The sequence below is a fragment of the Tamandua tetradactyla genome, chromosome 3 (assembly GCF_023851605.1).
Source record: "Tamandua tetradactyla isolate mTamTet1 chromosome 3, mTamTet1.pri, whole genome shotgun sequence".
Taxonomy (NCBI): domain Eukaryota; kingdom Metazoa; phylum Chordata; class Mammalia; order Pilosa; family Myrmecophagidae; genus Tamandua; species Tamandua tetradactyla.
Genome location: NC_135329.1, coordinates 115512544 through 115536774, shown reverse-complemented (window position 1 = coordinate 115536774; position 24231 = coordinate 115512544).

Sequence of the window (24231 nt, the reverse complement as noted above, 5' to 3'; positions counted from 1 at the left end):
TGTAGCACTATTTGTTGAATTTTTGTTTGTTTGGTTGGTTTCTTGTTTGTTTTGCTTGTTTGCTTGTTTTTTGGGAAGTGCATGGAATGGGAATTCTGCATGGCAGGCAAAAATTCTACTACTGAACTATGCTTGCATATTTGATAACATTTTATTTTAAATTTACAGAAGGAAATTTTGCTTACTTGCATAAATTTTTACTTACTGGGTGTGGTGGCATAGAATTATGTTGCCCAGAAAAACATGCTCTCAGTCCAATCCTGTGTATGTGAACCCATTGTCGACAGGATCTTTTAATGAGGTTACTGCAAATTTGGTGTGACCCAGATGAAGCAGGGTGGGTTTTAATCCCATTCTTGAAGGATTTACAGAGAAGGCCACAGGGAAAGAAGCCACAGGGAGCAGTCAGAAGCTGCAAGTCAACAGAACACAGAAGAATAGTGAGAAGATGCCTACCTCCATGTGCATTGTCATGTGGCGGAAAAGCCTAGGGACCCCAAAGATTGCCAGAGAGAAGTTACAGATCCTGGGAGGAAACAAGCCTTCTAGTCTCTGAAACTGTGAGCCAATAAATTCCTGTGGTTAAGCCAACCCATTATAGGGTACCTGTTTTAGCATCTAGGACACTGAAACACCTGGGCTGTAAATCCTCATTTTCAAAAATCTGGTTTATTTTAGGAAGAGTTGCTTATATTATACTAAAAGATTATTAAAAAATGCATGAGAAAGATTTGTAAATGCTGGAAATCTGAACTTTGATATTTGTAACACTATAAGCTATATTTAATCTACTATCCTACTTAAGGATCAGGAAAATACTAAAGGAATTTCAGCAATATACTCTAATTATGAGAAATACTTGCAAGTGCTTTATAGCATGGGAATAATCAACTAGCACTGAGATACTATTTTAGGATCAGCTAGATAAAATGGAGAATTATATTCGTTTATTATCTCCAAGATCCCCAGTTTCCCTCTCTAGCTCCGTATGAGTAGGTGTAAATTCCTTATAGACATTTCAAAAATGTATTTATATTTCTTTATATTTCTAAATCAAATCTATTACTGAGGCTTTAGTTTCCAAAACTGATGAGAAGTCCAATAGCATTCATAGTTTTCAGTGGGTGGAGAGGGGCTGTTGCTCCTTCTAACTTGAGTCACATCAGAATCCGGAGCTTTCGCTGCTCAAGAAAATGAGAGGAGGAGAAGGGCATCTCTGTGTTTCCCTCTGTCCTGTTCACTCTTATTATACTTCTGGAAATGACAATCCTGCCCATCATTAGATTTGGGTAGCCTCAGAGTTGCTTTTCACAGCAGCTCTCTTCACTCACTACTGTGTAACCCCATTTGGTCCTGGGAATGGCCCCTTGGCAGGAGTGGTGACACAAAACATCCGCTGTTCCTGCCAGCCAGACCCAGTTTTAGATCCTGACACCTCTTGGGTACAGGTGGGAAAGAACATTAGTTTTTCTGGGAGCTGAAATTTATACTATTTTTGGGGAGAATTTTTAAGGAATTAAATGCTAGTTATAAATCAAAACTAGTTATGGAAGTAAATAATTATTTGTGGTGAGAAAAAATTACAAAAAGGGTGGGAAGAAACTGACGAACAGAACAAACTCTTGAGTGAATATTGATCGAGGTGTGGAAATGAAGATTTATGTAGAACGAGAACAGAATTCCTAACGAATTGCGAATTGGTAAAACACCTTATAAATAGAACAAACTCACAAAATCCAATTAAATAAAATGATTCTTGTATTAATTAACACCTTTATAAATGTGTCTTTTTCCTTGCACTTCTTTGGAAGAGTATTTTGATCACCTCTTCATATGATAATGAATTTGTAGTAATTTGTAATGCTTTCATACACATATAGAAAGTTTGGTCTTTGCTAAAGAATTATTAAAATTTGATTTTTAGCAATTATTTCATGATTTTCTTTTAGCTTCATAACTTGTTATTATTGTTGTTATGCAATATTTTAGGAATGCCATCGTTGGTTTTCCACAAAGTATCTTTTTAGCTCCAGACTTTTCAAACCTTGTTTTTGCTCCACTACCCACATACCTCTGGTGCTGAGTTCTGCAGGAAACTATAATCTCTATGCCTCTTTTTTCTGAGTTGAGAAGGTGGTTGCAGTAGTATTCCCAGAAGACATTCTTATACTGGGACAGCTAAAAATAATTTAACTGTACACAAGAGTGTCTGGAAGCCACAACACAATGCTCCAATGTGCCACTAAACCTATACCTAATGCCAATCGAACACAACTTCTCCTTAGTCAAATCCCCAATAAATCCATGTCTATTCTTGCAATAGCCAACCTAAGAGGAAGTATGGCAGAGGAAAAGGGTAGCAAACATAAGTGATATTAAGTGATTACAATAGAAAAAAAAATACTTCTGAAAACTTTTTTAATTATATGTCCATGTAAATGGGTTGATAGGGCCTTTCCCAGGCCTTAGAATAAGACTTGGTAAATGAGAGACTGTGAAGACCAATCTTCACAAAAATATCCCCCAATCATAAGCATTACTCCCAGTTATTTTTGTTTTCTTAAGGATTTTTAAAGGTTATATCTCCTCTTATTCTTCATATTCTTACTTTTTCTTATAAAGTAAGTGCTTATATTCCAGGGATGTGTGTGAAGTAAGGTGGGTTCACTATACTAAAATTTAGGTACTTGGAATTCATGTGGTCTTTAGTACAACTCAGAGCATGGTTTACTATTAAGTTCTAACTTCTAAGGCTGAGACAGGAAATTTCAAACTGCTAAGTCATGTAACAGTCAAGTCAGCCCACACAGCTCATGCAAGGTCATGAGACTCTTGACCTGAAATTCTTTTAGTTCTAAGTAACAAAAATTCAACTGACACCAGTTTAAGCAAGAGGTTTATGGCAAGGATGTTGGGGTTGATCACTGAATCAAAATCAAAGGAAATCTGTGGCAACCAAGGAAAACCCAAGAAATCTGGGACAAGAACCAGAGACAACACTGCTAAAACCGCTTCTCTCTCAATTTTTACCCCTTTTCCATCTCTCCCTCCTTTTTCTTTTATATTTCTCAATTCATGGCTTTATCCTTTCTATGGGAAAATTTACTTGTGGAGAAAAAATACAGGTAGACTTAGGTGTATCTCTCTACTTTGGTGATGAGAGATGCAAGAAAGTTTATTTGCTCCAGATCCATGAAAATTGAAAGTTTTAGTAAGGAAATTGATTTTCCTGGCTTGGCTAATGCAACTGTTTAACCACAGTTGGATTAAGTTAAGTTTAACAACTAAGTTTTTAAATGTTAAATTAAACAACTAAATTGTAGGGAAGTTGGAGTAATATGGTCGCACAGCTGACACTAGCCATTTGGACCTAGCTCGATGGTCACCAAGGCATGCGCCATGTTATAGATGGGGAAAGATTCATAAACATTATGGCCTCATAAAAAAGAATCCATAAGTAACTTTATTTATTTATTATTCTCTTTTTCTTTGCCTTTATATTATTTCACATTTGTATTTTTCTCAGGTTAATCCAAAATGCAACAAGATTACCTTCTCTGCCTAACATTTAATTCTTCAACACACACACACTTGCTTTTAGGGGCCATTTTAATTGCAGTTACAAATTCCTTCCAATAATCATGTATCAATTTCTCAGTACATGTTCCCAAAATACAACATATATCGCCTACTATTAAAGTTTTCAACACATATTTTCAGGCTAGCCACAAAATAAAACTTTTCTGGGTATTGTGATTAAATTACTAGTTAATGTTTTTGACATTATGGTTTTGGTTGACTCTTTACCCACATGTCTAATTTGCATGATAAATTATCCTTTGACTGGTATTATGGATTGAAATGTGTCCCCCATAAAGATATGTTTAAATCTTAATCCCTGGTCTCATGATTGCGACCTTATTTGGAAATAGGACCTTCAAGGTGATTATTAATTAAGGTGAGGCCAAACTGAATTAGAGTGGGTCCTAAACCAAATAACAATGTCCTTATAAGGAAAGAAAATTTGGAAACAGAAAGAAAGAAGACAGTCATGTGACAGAGGCAGAGATTGAGTCATGTCACAAACCACCACCTGAACCCTACAGGTTTCAGAGAAAGCATGGCCCTGCCAGCACCTAGACTCAGATTTCTACGATCCAGACATGTGCGACAAAATATTTCTATTGTTTTAAGCCAATCAGTCCATGTACATTATTACAGCAACCTAGGAAAATAAGAAGACTGATTCAGAGTATTTTGCTTCTCTTGAGATACTCTGCATGTATCTAGATTTCCTCTTCATGGATGTGTCTCTGGAAGGAGAAACCAGAAAATACACTCAACAAATTATAGATATAATTTTGCATCTTTCTTTTACTGTCTTTATAAGTACACTTTTTTTTTACAAGTACTGATTTATCATGTTCTTTTTTTTCAATTAAGGAAGACTGTAAGTTATAACTACACTTTTTTTCCTTAATGGATATCAAGGGGATGTAAGGTTTACTGTATAGCTTTCTATTGCTTTAGAGTTGTTATAATTGTAAATTACAGAAACAGTGTGGAACTAGCTGGGAGTAGATTTTACAGCATTTAAGCAGTACCTTTTTAGAGGCTTAATTATTCTTTTAAATAGTTTATTATTCAGTACATCACATTTTGCTGACAATTGTTATTTGTTAAAATATTTAAAAATTCCAAAAAAGAAAGCAAGGCAATAGCTGATAATGTATATCTAAAGCAGGAAAGCAATTTTTTATTTCCTCCATACACAAATTTTAGAACACAGTAAAATGGCTTTTTAGGAAAATGCTTTAACAGTCATTCTGTTTTCTGAAATTCATTGCCTGAGGAATATTATTATATATTTTAAAAATAGTTCTTAGAAAGAATTCTGCTCACTTCATGAAGAGTCCAAAATGTGAGAAAGATATACTTTTAGGTGCTATTTCTAAAGGCATGCAAATAAGCATTATTTCTTATAGACATATATTAGAGACATAATAATGTGCCAGAAACAAATAAGCTTCTGTTATCAATGAAAAACTTACTGATGATATCAAGCAGATAACCAATAATGTCTAACACTAAGGGATAATAATAATACTTACCCCATGAAATATTGTATGGATTAAATGAGTTAGCATATACAAAAGATTCAGATTAGTCCCTGGGACACATTAAGTGGTCAGTAAATTTCTGTGGTTTTCTTTCTCCAAAAGTAACACTTCTGGCCAAGATGGACTGAAAGACTAGATTCACCTTTCCACCTGTGCTAGTTTGAATCTGAATTCTTTAATCTTCATTCAATATTGCTGGGTGTGATCTTTTTTATTGTTTCCTTGGAGATGTGACCCACCCAATTGTGGGTGGTAATGTTTGATTAGATGGTTTCCATGGAGATGCATCTCCACCCATTCAAGGTGGGGTTGCTTACTGGAGCCCTTTAAGAGGGAACCATTTTGGGATTCACCCAAGTCCCTGGCACTTAGATTCTTGATCTTCTAAGATCAAATCTCAATGGTAGGACAAGATGATGGCATAGTAAGGTGTAGAATTTGGTTTATCTTCCAGAGCAGCTAGTAAATAGCCAGGAACAGTACAGAACAACTATTGAGGGAATATCAGTGATCAGACACCCAGCATGTACCAATCTGGACAAACTGGACCAGCTGAGACCCCACACAGAACTGTAAGTCACCCAAGCCATGGAAGCTGGTGCCCCTCCCACATAGGCACAGCAGCCTGGTTCCCTAAGGAGAAAGGTAGCAGACTTTACTAGTTGCAAAGGCTTAGTTCAACCAAACTCCAATTGCAGAATTAATTAACAAATTCTGACTACTGAATACAGGCCTCCAGCACAGATAAACCTGGAATTAGCACTAGAGCAACTAGGAGTTTTTGTCCAAGCAGAGAAGGGGTGGGGTTGATGAAAAACAAAAACAAAAACAGAGGTTTTTTGAGTTGGACAACACAAAATACTGAAATAAAGGCTGGACCCTAAGAAAAGGGGGCACATAGAGCCTGGAGATACACAGAGCCATGTACTAACGTAAGCTCTTAATTAACAAACCCAAGGAGTGAAGGATCTAGCTCTGAAAAGGATTTTTGCTTCTTCTTTTTTTTTTTTTTTTTTTTTAACTTCTTAACAGCTCATTAGATAGAAGTAGAAGCCTTCTCAGACTCCAGCACTGCCCCAGGTAAGATGGAACTAAATCTTATCTGAAAGACAAAGTAACTAGTCAAGTGGAAGGGGTCAATTGCCTAAAGGGTATTTCTTCCCCAAGGAAAGGGAGACAGGGCCAAGCTCAAGTAGCATCTCTCTGAGCAATTTAGGCCCAAGGGACTGGAAAACAGAAACAATTAAAGCCATCCTACTACCTCACCTCTGTCTCAACCATGCCCCTAGCAGGAAGAATCTGTGAAATTGAAGGTACCACATCACTTTAAGCTGGTTGAACGCCATGGGCAGACAAGCACTACATGTTGGGCAGAATAGGAAAAGCACAGAGTCTAGAGGCTTCATAGAAAAGTCTGACAACTTGCTGGGTTATCACTCTCAGAAAAACTGATGCTGGCTACTCTTTCTTCCTGAGACATGGGACTGTCTCGCCTGGGAATGTCCGAATGAGGTCTATAATATCTGAGGATACTCTTCTGAAAAAAAAAAAAAGGCTCCATATAGGCAGGGCAAGAAGCAGAAAAACAAAAGCTGAAAAATTCTGATCATTTAAACAGAACCTATGCTAGAGGTAAAGAATATGTTAAACAAAATGTCAAAGAACAGATAGAGAACAAAATGATCCAGCCGGAAAACATTAGGTAAAAAAAGTAAAAACAACCTCCAGAATAAACTAATTAAGGAAATCAAATGCCTAAATGCCAGCAAAAAGCAATGAGTCATATTAAGAAAATTGAAGATATGTCTCAGTGAAAGGAACACACCAACACTTCAAATGAGATACAGGAGTCTAAATAAATTCCGGATGTTCAAACAGACATGCAAAATCTCATCAAAAATCACATCAGTGAGTTGAGGGAGGATATTCTTTAGACACTGGGGGAACAAAAAGAAGAACTTGAAAGTTGAATAAACAAATCATAGAACTAATGGAAATGAAAGGCACAATAGAAGAGATGAAAGAGGGAACCATTTTGTAAAAAGCTTTAGAACCAATAAAGCCTACACAGCCAGGGACATTTGGAAATAAAGACGGAAAATACCCCTGGGTTTCTTCATGAAACAAGAAGCTGGGAGAGAAAGCTAGCAGACATCCCCACGTGCCTTCTCACCTGAGAGAGAAACCTTGAATTTCATTGGTCCTTTCTTTGGTGTTATCTTTCTCTGGATGCCTTAGCTTGGACATTTAAATGGCCTTAGAACTATAAACTTGCAACTTAATAAATTCTCTTTTTAAAGCTGTTTCATTTCTGGTATATTGCATTCTAGCAACTTTCACAAACTAAAACACCACTTGAAACATACAACGAAGGCAACAACTACAAAAAACTTACAACAGGCAAATTACATGAAAGAATGATTTTCAAAATCTGGATATCAGGCAATGAAGGACAGTTATCCCGAGAGAAACAAGGTGAGCCCTAAATTTGCCCCAATTTGCTGCCTTAATATCATCCTGGCAACAATACGGGGAGAGGAAACCTAGGCAAAGCCTCAGAAAGGATTCTCTGAGTTGAAGTAGAGCTGAGAGTCCAGAGAATCCAAGAGAGAGATTTTATGACAGTAATGCAGAAGGAGAAAGTGGCACAAAAAGAGAGGGTCCTTCTCCAGTGTCTGTATGTATATGTGAAGAAACTAACCAAAGCTAGAGAGAGAAGCATCCAAAAAGTTTAGAGGGAACAGCGCTATGTGTGTACACAGGCTGAGCAGTGCCTATTCCCACAAGACAGACTAGAAAAATTCATAATTCACAGAGTACTCAGGAAGGTCTTTACTTGGTAGTGAGGAATAATTATCCTTGATGACATTTCTCCAGACCTGAATAACAACTTTTAAAAGCAAGACATGAAAGAATCAGACTGCTTCCAATTAGCTAAACGGCACCACAGAGCAAAACTGAAGACCTACAGGAATGAAAATATATCCAGCATTCAACAAGGTAAAATGTTTGATATCCACTCAATTAACAGGCATGCACAGAGACAAAACCCAAGACTTCTAATTAACAAGTAATTATTCAATTGAAACTGACCCAGAATGGACACAGATATGAGTTAACAGGAATGACATTAAAACAGCAATTATAAAACAAACCAACAAACAAAAGAGTTCTTACAACCTCATTCCATATATTTCAAGAGTTAAATAAAGACACGCATGATATTAAAAAGACCCAGATTGAAATACTAGGGCTGCAAACTGCAATGTCTGGATGGGATTACACAGATTGAGCATTATGAAGAAAAGACTACTGAGCTTGAAGACTTTGAAATAAAAGTGATCAAGAATGAAACATGGAGAGTCAAAAGAGAAATAATAGCAAAAAGAAAAGTAAAGAGCACCAGTGAGCAAGGAACAACTTCAGGTAGCCTGGTTTAGGGGTGGTTGGATTCCCTGAAGTCAAGGAGAGAGAGGCAGACAGAAAACGTAATTGAAGAAATAATACTCTAAAACTCTCCAAACCCAAAGAAAACCATAAACCCATAAATCCATGGAACCAAAAGTTCCATGGCTTCCATGGAAATATGAAGTAAACGATACTAAGGCATATCATAATAAAATTATTCAATACTGATGATAAAGAAAAATTCCTAAATGCAGTCACACAGAAAAGACATATTACATACAGAGAAACAAAGATAAGCATGACCTCAGATTTCCTGTCAGAAACAAAGCAAGTGTGAAAGCACTGGAGCAACACTTTTTAAGTACTGAAAGATGAAATATGTCAACCTAAACTTCGATAGATGGCAGAAACTGTTTCCAAATATTAAGGCAAAATAAAAACACTTTTAGATAGACAAAACTTGAGGGAGTACATCATCAGCAGACCCATCCTACAAGAAATGCAGGTAGAGGGGAAATTATAGTGGATAGAAAACTGGTTTAAACAAAGAATAGAGAGAACTTCATTCTTTAATGGTAATTTTATTATCTATTTTTAAATGGTAATTACATGAGTAAAATATTTCCCTTATTATTTAAATATATTTAAAAGATACCTGACTACTTCAATTTAAGAAAAACATTAAAAAATAATGTGTTGTTGAGTACATAACATGAAACGTAAAATGCATGACAACTGTTCTGTTATCTAGACTTCCTTTGGGGAGCCTAGAGACTGTTTCCAGCATTAAGTAACTCAACTGATAATATTGTTATACATAAAATCATAAGCTAAGGATTCTGCATGTAGACCCTTGTATGGAAATTCAGAATTAAAAAATGTAAATGGGTACAGGGTTGGCACATTGAAATCTTTGCCATAGTGTCATAATGTGTTGCTCATGGGCCCTTGATGGTTTCTTAACTTCTGAGTCTCAATATCTGAGTCTCTAAAATGGGGCCATTAGTAACACTAAATTTGTTAATAAAATGTATAAAATTAATTAAAAAAATCTATGGTTTGATTTGCCCCATATTGAGGGCTGAAACGATAAGAAAGGGGACACTACATTTGAAATGATGGCCCCCAAAATATCATTATAAAGTTGTGTTCCCTATGTTGTGCCTTACAAATATGGAGAGAAAGAGATCAAATAGAGGAAAATGAAGGGACGGATGTTACTTTTGAACATTTGCACAAGGAAGATTACAGGATAACTGGAAACTGAACAAAGGCCCTGAAATTATAGATTGATTTACCTGTATATTTTCACAGCCAAGTAATGCCTACCAGTCCAGGGGTGGGGGAGATTAAAAAAAAAGGCATAATAGTAGTTTTTTTGCCATATACAAATGATAAAAGAAAAGACATCAAAGTGAGTAGCCTTTCAACTCATGCTCAATTAGAATAAAAGTTTGGTTGATGTTTTAAACATTTATGGCTAACTAACTGTGACAGGCTCTCAGCTTTACAAACAGGATGATTTTCAGTTGACTTTTGATCTGACTGACAGTTCCTTATACACTCCAGTGTTAGTTTATAACACACGAGCCCATATCTGAATACACATGTGACTAATTAGGAACTGTTTATGGGCTATCCACACAGATTTAACACACAAGAGTGAAGGCATTTTAAACTGGAGTTCATGATTTTAATGAAATAGAGTTAATTAACAAAGGTGCTTGACCTATTTTTTTTATATTGTTAAATTTAAAAAAAGATGAATAAAATCTGAAGTGGTTTGCATGTATATCTGATGAGGCAATTAGATCATTTAAAAAGCCAATATTATTAAACAAAACAAAGATGATTAAGTATTTTAAAATTTGGGTTGTAATATAATAAACGAGAAGTGCGGATAATACTCTGGATCTTGATTTCCAAGAAGTCTGTGTCTGAGATCTCCCAAGAGGCATAACATGCAGTGTTTTAGAGGGCTGACTCAGGAGCCAACTGTCAGGTCTGAATTCCAGGTTTGCTACTTACTAGCTGGGAAATCTTGGTAAATTACCTAACTTCACTGTATCTTCATTTCTTCATTTGAAATATGGAGATCATAGCACCTATCTCAAAAGATTGAAACATGTGAAACACGTAGAAGATAGGTAAAACTTGGGAAATACAACAAGGCTATTTATTATTATTCAAGAAAAACATTAACTGTCAGGGTTACAAACTGCTTAAATTGGTCTTAATGTGACTTAAAGAGGCTTAGTTTACAAACAGGACAATTCTAAAAGAGTAGAGTAAAAAAAAAAAAAAGGTAGGTTTTAGAAATCAAATTCATTAGTGCAATACAATCGATTTAGAACTGTCATTGCCCCAAAATCACCCCTTGATCTATTTCACACTGTGAAGAGCACTTTTTTCAAGTGGAAGTTTCCCGAAGAAAGAAGCTACTTTAAATTCTATGGTATGATAATCTGGATGTTACCTAAGAAAGACTGCTCATGATGATTTACCATCCCAGGTATAGTGAGAAGACCCAGTATTTCTCCAAAACTCCTCACTCATCTTTGGATGGGGGCTCAGCAGTGTTCACCTTTCCACTAGACACATCTGGCTGTGAGGACTTGCTTTGGCTGAACTAATTCATTGCATGCCCTGTAGCCCCAGCTTTTGAATCCATGCTGTATTACACAGTGATGACCTTACTTCTAGCTCATCTCTGTGTTCAACATCACATCTTCTCAGACCATGTCAGATTTCAACTGCAGAACATTCAGTCTAACCTAAAACTGCTGGTATCCTAGCTCAGGAGTTATTGAACCATTCTGCATTCTGTCATCAGCTCTTGTTTGCTGGTATGGGAGCTCGCTGACCTGTGCACAAGTATAGAATGTAGGAACAGAGAAGAGTTAGCATCTCTGAGGACGACTCTCATCCAATGGGGGACAGCACCAGTGGACAAAATGATCCAGACTCCTGTCTTTTGGGGACATCTTGCACATTTCTCGGAGACCATTGATGGAACAAATCTATTCCCTACCACACTCTAATCCTGTGATTTCCTCTTACCTCATCTCATTCTCCTTTCTCCCTTGCTTCCATTTTCTGAAATCATTTCTTAAATAAACTATCTGGGTCCCTGCCATTCCCCCAAATTACACTGACATAAGCCTTTCAATTGCAGTCTTGTCTGGGTTAGATTTTAAGGATCAGGATTGCAGAGGAAATTTATGTAAGGGAATTACAGACAAGCTTAGGTTGAATAATTGGACATTCCAGGTCTTAAAAATACTGGGAACTTTCCATGATTAGAAATTTTCATCAGGCAAATTTTCATTATAGATTCATTCCCATCTTCAATTAAATTCCATGGCTCTTCCCTTTTCTCTTCCAAAACTCTCTTCTCTTTTATTCCCCATTTTCATCCCTGAATCCATCTTAAATTCACAAGCAGAGCTATTTATGCATTACTTTGTTTTTCTGGTCCATTGTATCATCTGCTTAGGAAATCTCTTTATTCACATATCAATCAGTCTATTAAAGTGTTTCCCTGATCAAAGCTGTTTATCCATTAGAGGAAATCTCTGTGACAAAAGATCGAAATAATGATTTTTCAGCCCATTATATTAGCATTTGTCACTTAAGTAGATATTCTAGTAGGACATCAAGTGAAATGGAAATTTTTTTTTAAGATTCCCAGGAATAACTGAGTGGACACTAGCCATCACATTAGAGCTGATTTTCTTGGAATCTCCCACTAATATTTGTATGGTTCCTATTGACCTGGAGGAATAGATACCAGGACTTTTTGTGCTTGGCATAGTTGGCCTCTCCCAATCCCTTTTGCAATGCAGGAGGGTTGCTATATTTGCAGAGTGGTCCTGGATTCTCTTGAGATATCCAATTTTAGCTGAATTTCTCTGATTGACTGTAATGTTCCTAATTAAGTTTCCCGTTTCTGGAAATGAAACTAAATGCCTAGAAAAGAAATAACCCTATGAGAAATCAAAGCCTTAAGCCTAGGATTGAAACCTGGGCTCAAAAATCAGGCTGTGGCTCTTCATATTGGGGAAGGTTTAGAAGGTCCTGAGACCCTGGCATAGTGGTTATGCTTTTGAAACAATGACCAATATTTTTTTAATTATAGAAGTTGTAATTTACAGAAAAACTATGCAGAAAATAGAGAGTTCCTATATGCTCCCTCCCCTCATGCAGTTTCCTTATTATTCATACACTGCATTAGTACATCTTTCTTATAATTGATGAAACAATATTATTATAATTATGCCATTAAATGTAGTCCATAGTTTACATTAGGGTTTACTATTTATGTTGGTGCATTCCCATGTTTGTTTTTACACTTTTTTCTGGCAGCATATATATACACTAAAATATCCCCTTTTAACCACATTCAAGTATATTAACACCACTGTTAATACCATTATTCAGTGGTATTAATTTCCCCATGTTGTGCTGCCGTTACTACCATCCATCACCACATTTTCCCAATACCCTAACTTTTGAAACAATGACTAAACTTTTGAGTATAAACTAATATTTATTTAAATCTTAATTTAAGTAGCACACATTAGAGTGCCATTTTAACCTAGTAATGATACCTCTGTCATTGTTCCAAATTTAACAGAGAATTAGAGGCAACAATGGAAGGAATGAAGGAATCATTGTAGTTCCTTCTCACCTCCAGTCCTCTCTTTTCCTTTCCCCTCCTCTTCCCTCTTCTCTTTACCCCGCACTTCCCTTCTTTCCCTTCCTCTCCTTCTTTCTCCTTTCTTCTCCTTCCCCTTGATTTCTTTCTCCTCTCCTCTTCTCTCTCACTCTCTCTCTCTCTCTGTGCTCTCCCACATATTTGGATGCCTGATTAAATGAAATAAGCAGTAACTATAGTTCCTAATAAATACACTTAAATCTAAGTGATAAATTTTAAAAATGCAATGGGATCTTATACTGCAAGCTAATGGAAAAGAACACGCTTGTTACACATTATTTGCTCTATAGACTCTGTAAGGGTAATAACTTTTCCTTAATAGTGTTGTAACCTTGTGGTCACAAATATCAAGTTGTTATTCAATATGTGTTAAATAATGACTACATAAACAGAGCACAGAGATTGGTCAGCTATGCTACCTTATGCCAGCCTCACTCATAGAAATAGAAAGAGACAGATGAACCCCTGAAAGAGAATGCAATTCTTTTAGAAAAGTAAGAAGGAAACCAATAAAGTGCAGCTTCCCAAGATGGAAGGAAGCAAGACTTGAAAATTAAGAAGGTGATTGATGGTGTTATATATTGAAGAGAAAGATTCAATATAACTCATGATGCCAGACTTCTACGTCTGAACAATTGACATAGTGGTGAAGGTTGTGGACTCAGAAACCAAACTGAGTGTGACTCCCAGGACTACCATTTGAGCTTTGACAACTTTTCATCTCAGTTTCTTCATTTGTACTTTGTAAATGAGATAATCAATGTGTTAAGCATAAAGCCTTTAGTTTAAGGCAAGACTTCTCAACAGATGTAATTCATTATACAATCTATGATCGTCAACAGAATTTTTGGAAGATGGGATAGAAACCATTGATAAGAGTTGGAACATACCCTTGAGAGTTATAGAGGAATATGTGAATGAGAGTTGTAACTAAAATATTGAAAAACTAAAATCATGATTTGAAGGTTAGAAGAAATGAAAGCACATTTGTTGAGGCTACTAATACGTATTTTCTCACCATTTTAGAGTTCAAAATAAAGTTTCAACTTGTTTAAGTCAAATTTCAATATAAACACCCCATTCAGTTAATTATCCTTCTAGATATACCTTCACAAGGAATTTCCAAAACCTCCTTGGGACATAAGTACTTCAACTGCTTAGGTTTCAGGAATTATGGCCAATCCACTGTTTCAGTTCCTCTTTCCCAAAAGCCTTTGGTACTGAAGTTGCTATATGACATTGCTGTGGAAGCTCTGTATGCAGGAGATTGCCCAAGCAGGAAATTCCATGGTGGTGGTGGTAGTGGGTGAGACAGTGTTCTATCCACTGAAGCTGTTAGATCTGCAAAAATTCCACAAGGGGCTGGAGAAAATGATAGGGATGTAAGTTCAATTGATAAAAAAATTAAAAACTAAAGCAAAAGCAAAATCCCCTCTTCTTGTACATCTGATCAATTAATGTGTAAAAATGAAAACTTGAGACCATGATGGACCAAAAAACCTAAATGGTATATTTAGAAAGACATGCTTTAGAAAGGAATAGTGACAGCGTTTTTGTTTGTTTCTTATTGGGCTTTTTTGCTGATGGAGAGGATGAAAAACAAAATAATTTGCTGGAGTTATTTCCTCCCTATCAAGTTTTATGTTGAGGCAAAAATTGTGCTATGGAATGAAATGTTATTAGAGGTACTTGAAGATATAGTTATTAGAAAATTGAAAACTTTCAAAGGAGGATAGGCCTATTAGAGTTCAGAGTGTCAGCATATTAATGTCCCATATCTTTGGGAAGAATAAGTGCTAAAGTACTATAGACAGTGCCTCCCAAATTTTAGATTTTTAGGCCCCACTTTCATTCTTTTTGGTCACAGACATGTGCCACATATACTAGCATTTCTTTAACATCAGCCTTGGGATCACTCATTTTTAAAATGTTAAGTATTTATATTGACTGTCTCTCAGCAATGACATTTAAGGTACTTTTGATGCACAGGTTTTCTTTTATATAATGCATGTTAAAGTAAATGTGGAGCTCTTTAATTTTCTATATAATAAAATTTATGCATACATTTCCTGAACTCATCTCATAAACCATCAGTGAAAAGCTTCTTATATGAGAGAAAACATTATAATAAGGACTATAACAGGGAAAGAAACTGTGCTGGCATGAGAGGATTATGTGCCCTAGAAAAGCCATACTTTAATGTTGATCCAGTCTTGTGGGAGCAACTGCTTCTTTTCATCTGTATCCAGCGCTATAGGTTGGAAACTTGATTAGATCAACTCCACAGAGATGTGGCTCACCCTATTGTGGGTATTAACGTTGATCAGATGGAGATGTGATTCCACCCATTTCAGGGGGGTCTCTGATTAGTTTTCTGGAATCCTTTAAAAGAGTAAACATTTTGGACACAACAACAGAGCCATGAGAGAGCCATGGGAACCACGAGAGCACATGCATCCAAGAGCCCTTTGGAGATGAAGAAGGAAAACACCTTTTTGGGAGTGTCATGAAACAAGAAGCTTGAAGAGAAAGCGAGTAGACGGCACCATGTTTACCATGTGCCCTTCCAGTTGAGAGAGAAATCCTGAACTTCATTGGTCTTCTTGAACCAAGGTATCTCTCCCTGGATGCCTTAGATTGAAATTTTCTATAGTCTTGCTTTAATATTGGACATTTTTCATGGCCTTAGAACTGTAAAGTTGCAACTTAATAAATTCACTTTTTAAAAACTCATTCCATTTCTGGTATATTGTATTCCTGCATTCCGGCAGCTAGCAAATTAGAACAGAAGGAGTGGAAATTATCCCTTAAGAAATAAAAGAAGGGGCAAAGTTGAAGAAAACTTTGACTTGTTTTTTGCCTACTTTCGCAGAATGCCAAGCTGCCAGGGTAATATGAATCTTTTGTTCAGAAAAGTTTTGCTCATGTTTAGGAATAGAGCAAGAATGTGATGCTTTTACCAGGATATTACTATATAATAATCAGTCCAAAGTGTTGTCTAAGATGTGACTCTCCTAGATTGCAAATTTTGAATGGATATCTGAATATAATCTTGTATATACTTTGACATCCCTCTTCCACATCCTTCATTAGGTTTAAGTTCTTCAAAAATGAGTGCCTCTAATGCAAAGCTTCAAACGTTGCTATGTTTTCTAGAGAGAAGCAAGTGAAAAAGAGGAAACCATACTTGTCCAAATTATGCCCTTCAGTTTATATTTCAGGTTACTTTACATAAGTTATATCTAGTACCTCATACTGCAAAGTATCTGTGAAACTTCCCGAGAATCTGCAATGAAAATTGTTCAAGTGCCTAAGAATATAATAACATTTTCTTGATAAAATAATGTTTCTGTGTCACATAAAATGAAACTGTCAGCATTCCTTTGTAGGTTTCTCTCAGGCTTAAGAGCAGGTCCTTGACAGTTCTAGGATTGCCTTTAAAATCTTATTGAAATGTAGATTAATGCTGCAATGTCTTATAATGGTTGGAAAACCTTTTTCCTTTAAGACTTGTAGAAAAGAGAGTATTAATAAGCATTAACATTAGCTGCTATATTTTAGCATTTTCTTCTAAAGGTTTGTCTTCCCTTGAACCTAATATTTAGATTTATAAAGTACAGCAAATTACCTAATACTGTAAAGTATACTTTGCAATTTAAAGCTATGTGGATAGAAATGTCTTGTGAACATCAATTTTCACTACTCAGTTGTTACCAAGATCAAGTTAAGAATAAAAGCATTTGCTCTTTCAAATATCTGTAGATTTGAATGGATCTAAATGTGACAAAAATGACATTATACACCATATTATTTTATCATTGTCTTAATTTAGCAATGTTCAATAATATTTGCTTATTAATTAAAAATTATAATCAAGTCTATGATAATATAAATGCATATTAATGTGTGAGATGTCACATTTTGGCTTTCCATTATTCTATCTGGAGAATGCTGCCATTTTCACTCACCATTGCCTGTGTCCTGATGGTGGGTAGGATAAGAAGGGGTGCCTAACTTATTCCTCAAACTTCCCTGAAGCTCCTGGCTCCACAATTCTACTTCCTTTCTTTATACTGAATTCATGAACTAACAGAATACACATTGGAAGAGCAATCTTATCACTCCCACCAGCAGTCAGAGTATATTGATCATATCTAAACCAAATAAAGACCTGACAAAACAGACCCCTAAGTGAATGATTCTTAATTTTTTCTTTAATAAATGCCACAGGTTTGTAGCTTTTCACTTCCAGCATTGTCAACGGGACTGCACAGTAATTCTTAATACTCAATCAGGATTTCATGAATATCCTGCATGAGAAAGTACATAATTATTGGATATTTATCCGCACTTAGAACTACACTAGGAATTGTGAAAGATGCAAGGGGCTTAAGGCATCACTTTGTCATTGTGGAGCCTGCAGTCATACGGAAATATTAGATAGATGTGCTTCAATTCAAGTAGAGAAGTGCAGAATAAATAAATCATCCCATCTAAGCTTTTAAACACATAGTAGAAAAACATGGAAAGAAACAGAAAATATCATATTGGCTGCATCTGGAGGAAAGTAGGCACTGAAGAATTAGGAGGCAAGATTTAGGATCAAATTTTTTTCTGGAAATTATACTGGTGTTAATTTAATATAGGTCTCAATTATTGGAGAATCCAATAGAGAAATTCATGTAGGATATATAAAGTCACTAATGAGACACACCACTTCAACCTTAACAGCATCTTATGATTGCAATATCTAAGTTTTCCAGGAACTATCTATACAAATATTTGATTACATTTTGGGATAGATGTCAATACATACATACAGAGGAGAGCAGTCTGCTAATGAAAATACTGGAGCTGTGGTGTTAGAGCTAGTGCCTTTTCAAATTTGTATGTAGAGAAGGATTTTTCTAATAAATTGTGTTTTACATTATTTGTTTCAATAAATTAAAAATTCTACTTACATGTCACTTTGAAGTAGTGGAATGAAATGCAAAATGTATAGCCACCACTTACCCTTATCCATTCTTCTATATAAACATCTACGCATACACACATATGTTCATACATGCATTCTTTAATTGTACAAGGTTAATGAAAGAACATCATCCAAATACTCAGATCATGAGAGTTTATTCATCCTTCCAAATGCTATATAACTAAGTAGCCTAATAGCTTTTCTTTTTATTTTTCTATCAAACTAGTAGATCTTGAAATATGAACATTCTTTGGCAAAACGGGTGTTAAAAAGAGACTGTGTAGCAGAAATTGAATTGCTTCAGTACTAGAATAGGCAGATGCATATCAAATGTATATAAACATCTGAATACAGATAAGAAAATATTGGCCTTATTTCAAATGAGATGGAAACAAGATATTTAAAAAAATTATCAGAAATGAAATGGAAAAAGATCAGAGTCAGGTATATAGGACTTCAAGGGGCTCTGATCAAAAGAAAAAGCTATTTAACTTTAAAATACCCCATGAAAATGACCTCATTCTTATGGTAAGTCTTAAAAATACAAAAATATTAAATGTTTAAATTGTAGAAATAATTTTGTTCTTCTATGGTATCTTATAATGAAAAGGCATTAAATAGTTCCTTGGGAAATATTTCCTCTCCCCATAAAGTAGCTTATGCTTGAACTTTAAAAAGGGAGATATAGTTGGTTGGCTTAATTAAGGTTAAACTTGGTAGCTGAAGGGGAAAAAGAACCAGGAAAAAAAAAACAGGTAAGGAAGTCTTGAGCAAAGGAACATATTTCATGAGCACATTGTGAGTCCTTGATTTACATATAATAGCTGAATTAAAATGGTTTGAGATTACTCCATTTCTTCTCTGCATAACCTAAAGAACTAGAAGATTAATTATTCTAATAATCCTCCTTTTAACCTAGAAAATAAGAACCACCAGGGAAGATCTTAAAAATACAGCTATATCTTCTGAAATTATTTTATTTATCCAATATTTATTTAGCATGTATTATGCTCTATTCACATTGGTAGGAGACTGTTTCAGTTTGCTAAAGTTTCGGGAATGCAATACACCAAAAATGATTGGTTTTTAAAGGGGATTTATTAAGTTACAGGTTACAATTCTAAGATGTGAAAATGTCCAAATTAAGACACCAAAAAGATGTTACCTTCCTAGAGGAAAGGCATCTGGCAAACAGGATATCTCTGTCAGATGGGAAGGCATGTGGCTGACATCTAGGTTCCTTGCTCTGGTTTATTGCTTTCAGCTTCTGATTCCAATGGCTTTTTCTCTAAATGTCTGTGGGTCCTCACTTAGCTTCTCCAGGGCTGTGCTGATTTGAAAATGTTATGCATCCTAGAAAAGCCATGTTTTAATCCAATCTTGCTGGAGCAGTTCTTTCTTTTAATCCCTATTTAGGACTATAGGTTGGGAACTTGATTAGATTATTTCCATGGAGATGGGGTGCACCTAATTATGTGTATTAACTTTTTTCCTATATTTTTCTTTTTTTTTTTTTGCCATGGGTAGGTACCAGGAGTCGAACCTGGATCTCTGACATGGCAGGTGAGAACTCTGCCTGCTGAATGACCATGGCCCGTCCACGTATTAACTTTTAATTATATGGAGATTTGACTCTACCCATTCCAGGTGGGTCTTGATTAGTTTACTGGAATCCTTTAAAAGAGGAAGCATTTTGGAAAGAGTCCCTTTTGGAACCATAGCAGAGCCATAAGAACCACAAGAGCCCAGGAGAGAAACACAAGAGCCCAGAGACCTTTAGAGATGAAGAAAGAAAACACCCCTGGGGGAGCTTCATGAAAGAAGAAGCCTGGAGAGAAAGCTAGTAGATGTCACCCTGTTCAGCATGTGTCTTTCCAGTTGAGAGAGAAACCCTGAACTTCATCAGCCTTTCTTGAGTGAAGGTATCCTCTTGTTTGTGCCTTAATTTGAACATTTTTATAGACTTGCTTTAATTGGGACATTTTTACAACCATAGAACTATAAAATTGCAACTTAATAAATTCCCCATTTTAAAAGCCATTCCATTTCTGGTGCATCACATTCCGGAAGCTAGCAAACTAGAACAGGGGCCAAATCTGGATTTCATCTCTTAGCTGCCCTTGATTCTCTCTAGGTTGTGGCTTTTTCTGTGAGTTCTTGCTTAGCACCAAGGATATTTTTGTTTGCATCTCCAATCATCTGTGTTTGCTCTGAGCTCTTTTTTTCTCCATGAGCTCTTTTGAGGGTTCCAGTAAACTAATTAAGACCCACCTTGAACGGGCAGGGCCACATTTCCACACAAACAATCTAATCAAAAGGTTCCACTCACAATAGGTCTGCTCCTACAATATTGGATTAAAAGAATATGGCTTTTCTGGGGTACATAACAGTTTCAAACCAGCACGTTCCATTTTCTGGACCCCCAAAAGACAAGTTCTTTCCAAGTACAAAATACCTTCCTTCCATCACAATATTACAAAAGCCTTAAACTATTTCATTAATAGTAGAAATGCAATGCACAGTTAAAATAAAAAAAAACAGTTCAAACTCTTCAAAGTCAGTTTCAGGCATGGTCTGTCCTCAGGCGAAAATTGTCTTCTGGCTATGGACCTATGAAACTTAAAACAAGTTACCTGCTTCTAATACAAAGTGGAAGGGCAGTCATATGATAAATGTTGCCGTTGCCATAGGAAGAAATTGGAAGGAAAATAGAGGTCACTGGACAAATAGTTCTGAAAACCTGCAGGGCATACTCCATTAAATTTCAAAGTCTGAGAACCATCTACAAAAAACATTTTATTCTCGGGGCTTAACAGAGTGGCAGTCCCACTCTTTCTAAAGGCTTATACATCAGCCCTGCTCTCTCTAAACTTTGGGGTGAGTATTCCAACATATCTAAGCATTGGGGAGACTACCTTGTTCTCAACCCCACACTCTTCAAGCATCTAGTTGCCACCCAGACTTTTTGCTATGTCTGGGGCACATGCTCAACATCTTCAGAATAGTAGAGTGGTGGCCAGATTCTCCCTAATGCCTGGGGAATTTGCTTCACCCTTTCTGAGGCCTGAGGCAGCAAAATTCTTCCTGAAATTGAAGCAGAAGGCCTGTCCGCTGCCTCCATGACAAACTCACCCTTTCCGTGTTCATGGGTGCAACCACTCTCCTGGCCTGATATTTCCTGGCTCCATACCTTAGCTTCCATGGTTCTTGCTTTGAGTTATTTTCCTTCAAAATGCTCCTATTATGTTTCTTTTAGTTCAAACTGGCAGTGCTTCCATTCATATAGATCTCACACACACAAAAAAATTGTTGACTCGGTGTGCAGCATACAGTGGTCAAAACTATCAGACAATAGGACTTTCCACAAATCCTTTCTGAATAACTGCATTTCCAGTCTTGGCTTTTCCTGAGGTAGCTGACTGTTTCCATGTCTGGTTAAATTCTCATGTGTGGCACTATTCTCTAGAGTCTCACTTTCTAGAACCCAGAATTTTCCAGACTATAAATTTCTCGTTTCTTTGTACCCAAGATTTCAGTTCTCATTTTATCACTTTTCTTCTCACATTTTACTATCAGCTACAAGAAGAAACCCGGCTGCATTTTCCACATTTAGTTGGGAAATTTCTTCAGCTAGATATCTGAGTTCATCACTTTCAAATTCTGCCTTCCATTCAACATCAGTTCTCAATTTTGCCAGATTCTCTGCTACTTTAAAATGAAGACCACCTTCTTTCCAGTTTGAAATAACAGGTGCATCATTTCTCATAAGCCTTTATTTGAATTGCAAGTCTTTATTTCTCATAAGCCTTTATTTGAATCACCTTTAGCATCCACATTTCTACCAACAATCTCTTCAAAGCAATAGGCCTTTCCTATTCACCTATTCACAATTCTTCCAGAATCTTCCCCTTATCCATGTAAAAAGTTGTTCCAACATGTTTGATATTTCCAAACCACAGTACCCCACTTCTCTGGCACCAAAATCTGTTTCAGTTTGCTCTAACTGCTAGAACGCAATACACCAAAAAAATGGATTAGCTTTTATAAAGGGAGCTCAAGCAAGTTACAAGTTACAAGTCTAAGGCCAGGAAAATGCTCAAAATTAAGGCCCCAAGGAGAGCACACCTTGCTAGAGGAAAGGCAGCTGACATCTAGAGCACCTCTGTCAGCTGGGGGTACTTGGCTCATCTGAAGCCTTACTGGGCTGAATTCCAAGATGGCTTTTGGAAGCACCTTGCTGGAGCCTTACTGCCTCTTCAAAATGGCTCTGTCTCTAGCAGCATAGCCTAGACTTATTGCCTATCAGTAGAAGCTTGCAAGAGAGAGTGTCCCAAGGGTATTAGAAACAAAAGGAAGAAGAACTTGTTCCTTTAAAGGTTTGACTTAATACTGGCATAAAGTTACTTATGCCACATTTTCTTTGTCAAAGCATTCATAGGGAAACCCATTGTCAATGGAATAGCGAAAGGTCAGGTTCACAGGTATGCCACATGTGCAGTCACACAGAGGTCTGTGCTTAGAAGAGCCTCAAGCATGGTTTAATGGTCTGCTATTGTTGTCTTGAAATTCTTAATAATTTTTTAACATATTTTCACTCAGCATTTGGTCCCAAAGGTTAAGTTGTCCATCTTAGGATAGAGGGATAGGCTTCACTTCTCAATGAGGAATAGTGTACACATAGAGAAAGGGATGGAATTCATAAGGGCCATCCTGAAAATAAACTACCTCAGGTATAATAAGGAAAGACAGAAGGAATAGTCTACTACTGTAATAGTCCAGGTAAGAAAGACAGAGGATGGAAGAATAGTCTTATGTCGAGTATTATCAGATTGTCCTCCCATACCATTAGTGACCCCAAATACTGTGATAATCATGGTCAACATCAAGGGGTTCCTTTTCCCTTTGACTTCCCATTGGCTTTAGCTGATGGGTCATAAGACTAGACATTGGAGCAGATTGAGGTTGGTCATCCCTCTGCTTCTTCCTTGCCTTGACATTTTCTGTCCCTCTGTAAAAGGTCACAGCTTGTTTTAGGTAGTCCTTTGCACTGAGCCACCCTCTCTTAGTTTGCACAACTGCTTCCTTCTTTTGGCTTTCTATGTAGGATTTTAAAAGACTCTTTTTGCTCCTAGTCCAGAGATTCTGAAGTATTTCTTCCTAGTTTCCATTAGCTTTGCCATATTGTTTAAATAAGGCATTTGATAAACCCTCTTCTAATGATACACTTTAAATGGATCACTTGTTCCTGTCAGGATCCTGAATGACACATATGGCAATTGGAGGCAAGACATATAGGCAGATTTAGATACATTTGGTGCATAGAGAAAACAGGACTTGGTGATTGATTAGAATCAGAGAGAAAGGAAAGAGAGAGCTTCCCAGAGGAGAATGGCTTCTGGGTTTCTGGTTTGAACAGTTAAGTAAATTGAGGTACCATTTACCAGAAATAGGGAGAAAATTAGAGAATCTATATAGCATGGAAGCAAGTCAAGAGTTCACCCTGGACCACACTGAGTAGAAAAGTGGGGCAGATAGTTTGAACTTAGTGAATAATTTAGAAGAGAAGCCTAAGATGTGGATGTACATTTTGTTGTGTGAATATAACAATACTATTTCAGTGGAGTGAAGAAATGAATTAGATAGACAGGGTGGAAGTTTTCATGGAGGTTATGGTCTACTGAGGGATTTAGACGTGAAAGAAGTAATATACTACAGTGTTTAATTAATGCTACACCAAACAGTGCAGGGAGGTATAAGACAATATAATGAAAAGACAATCTATTTTAGATGTTGAAAGAAGTGGCAGTTTAAATTATGTGCCAAAAGACATGTTGAGCAGGTGAAAAGAAGGAAGAATGATGTTCCAGGAAGATGAGACAGTATTTGTTTTAAATCCCTGTGAAGATAAAGAAATTAGAGATACTGAAAAGTGACCAGAGTAGCTGGAGATTAGTGAGTAAAGGAGGAAGTGGCATAAGATTAGTTTTCTGAGGTCGATAGAAGATGAGATT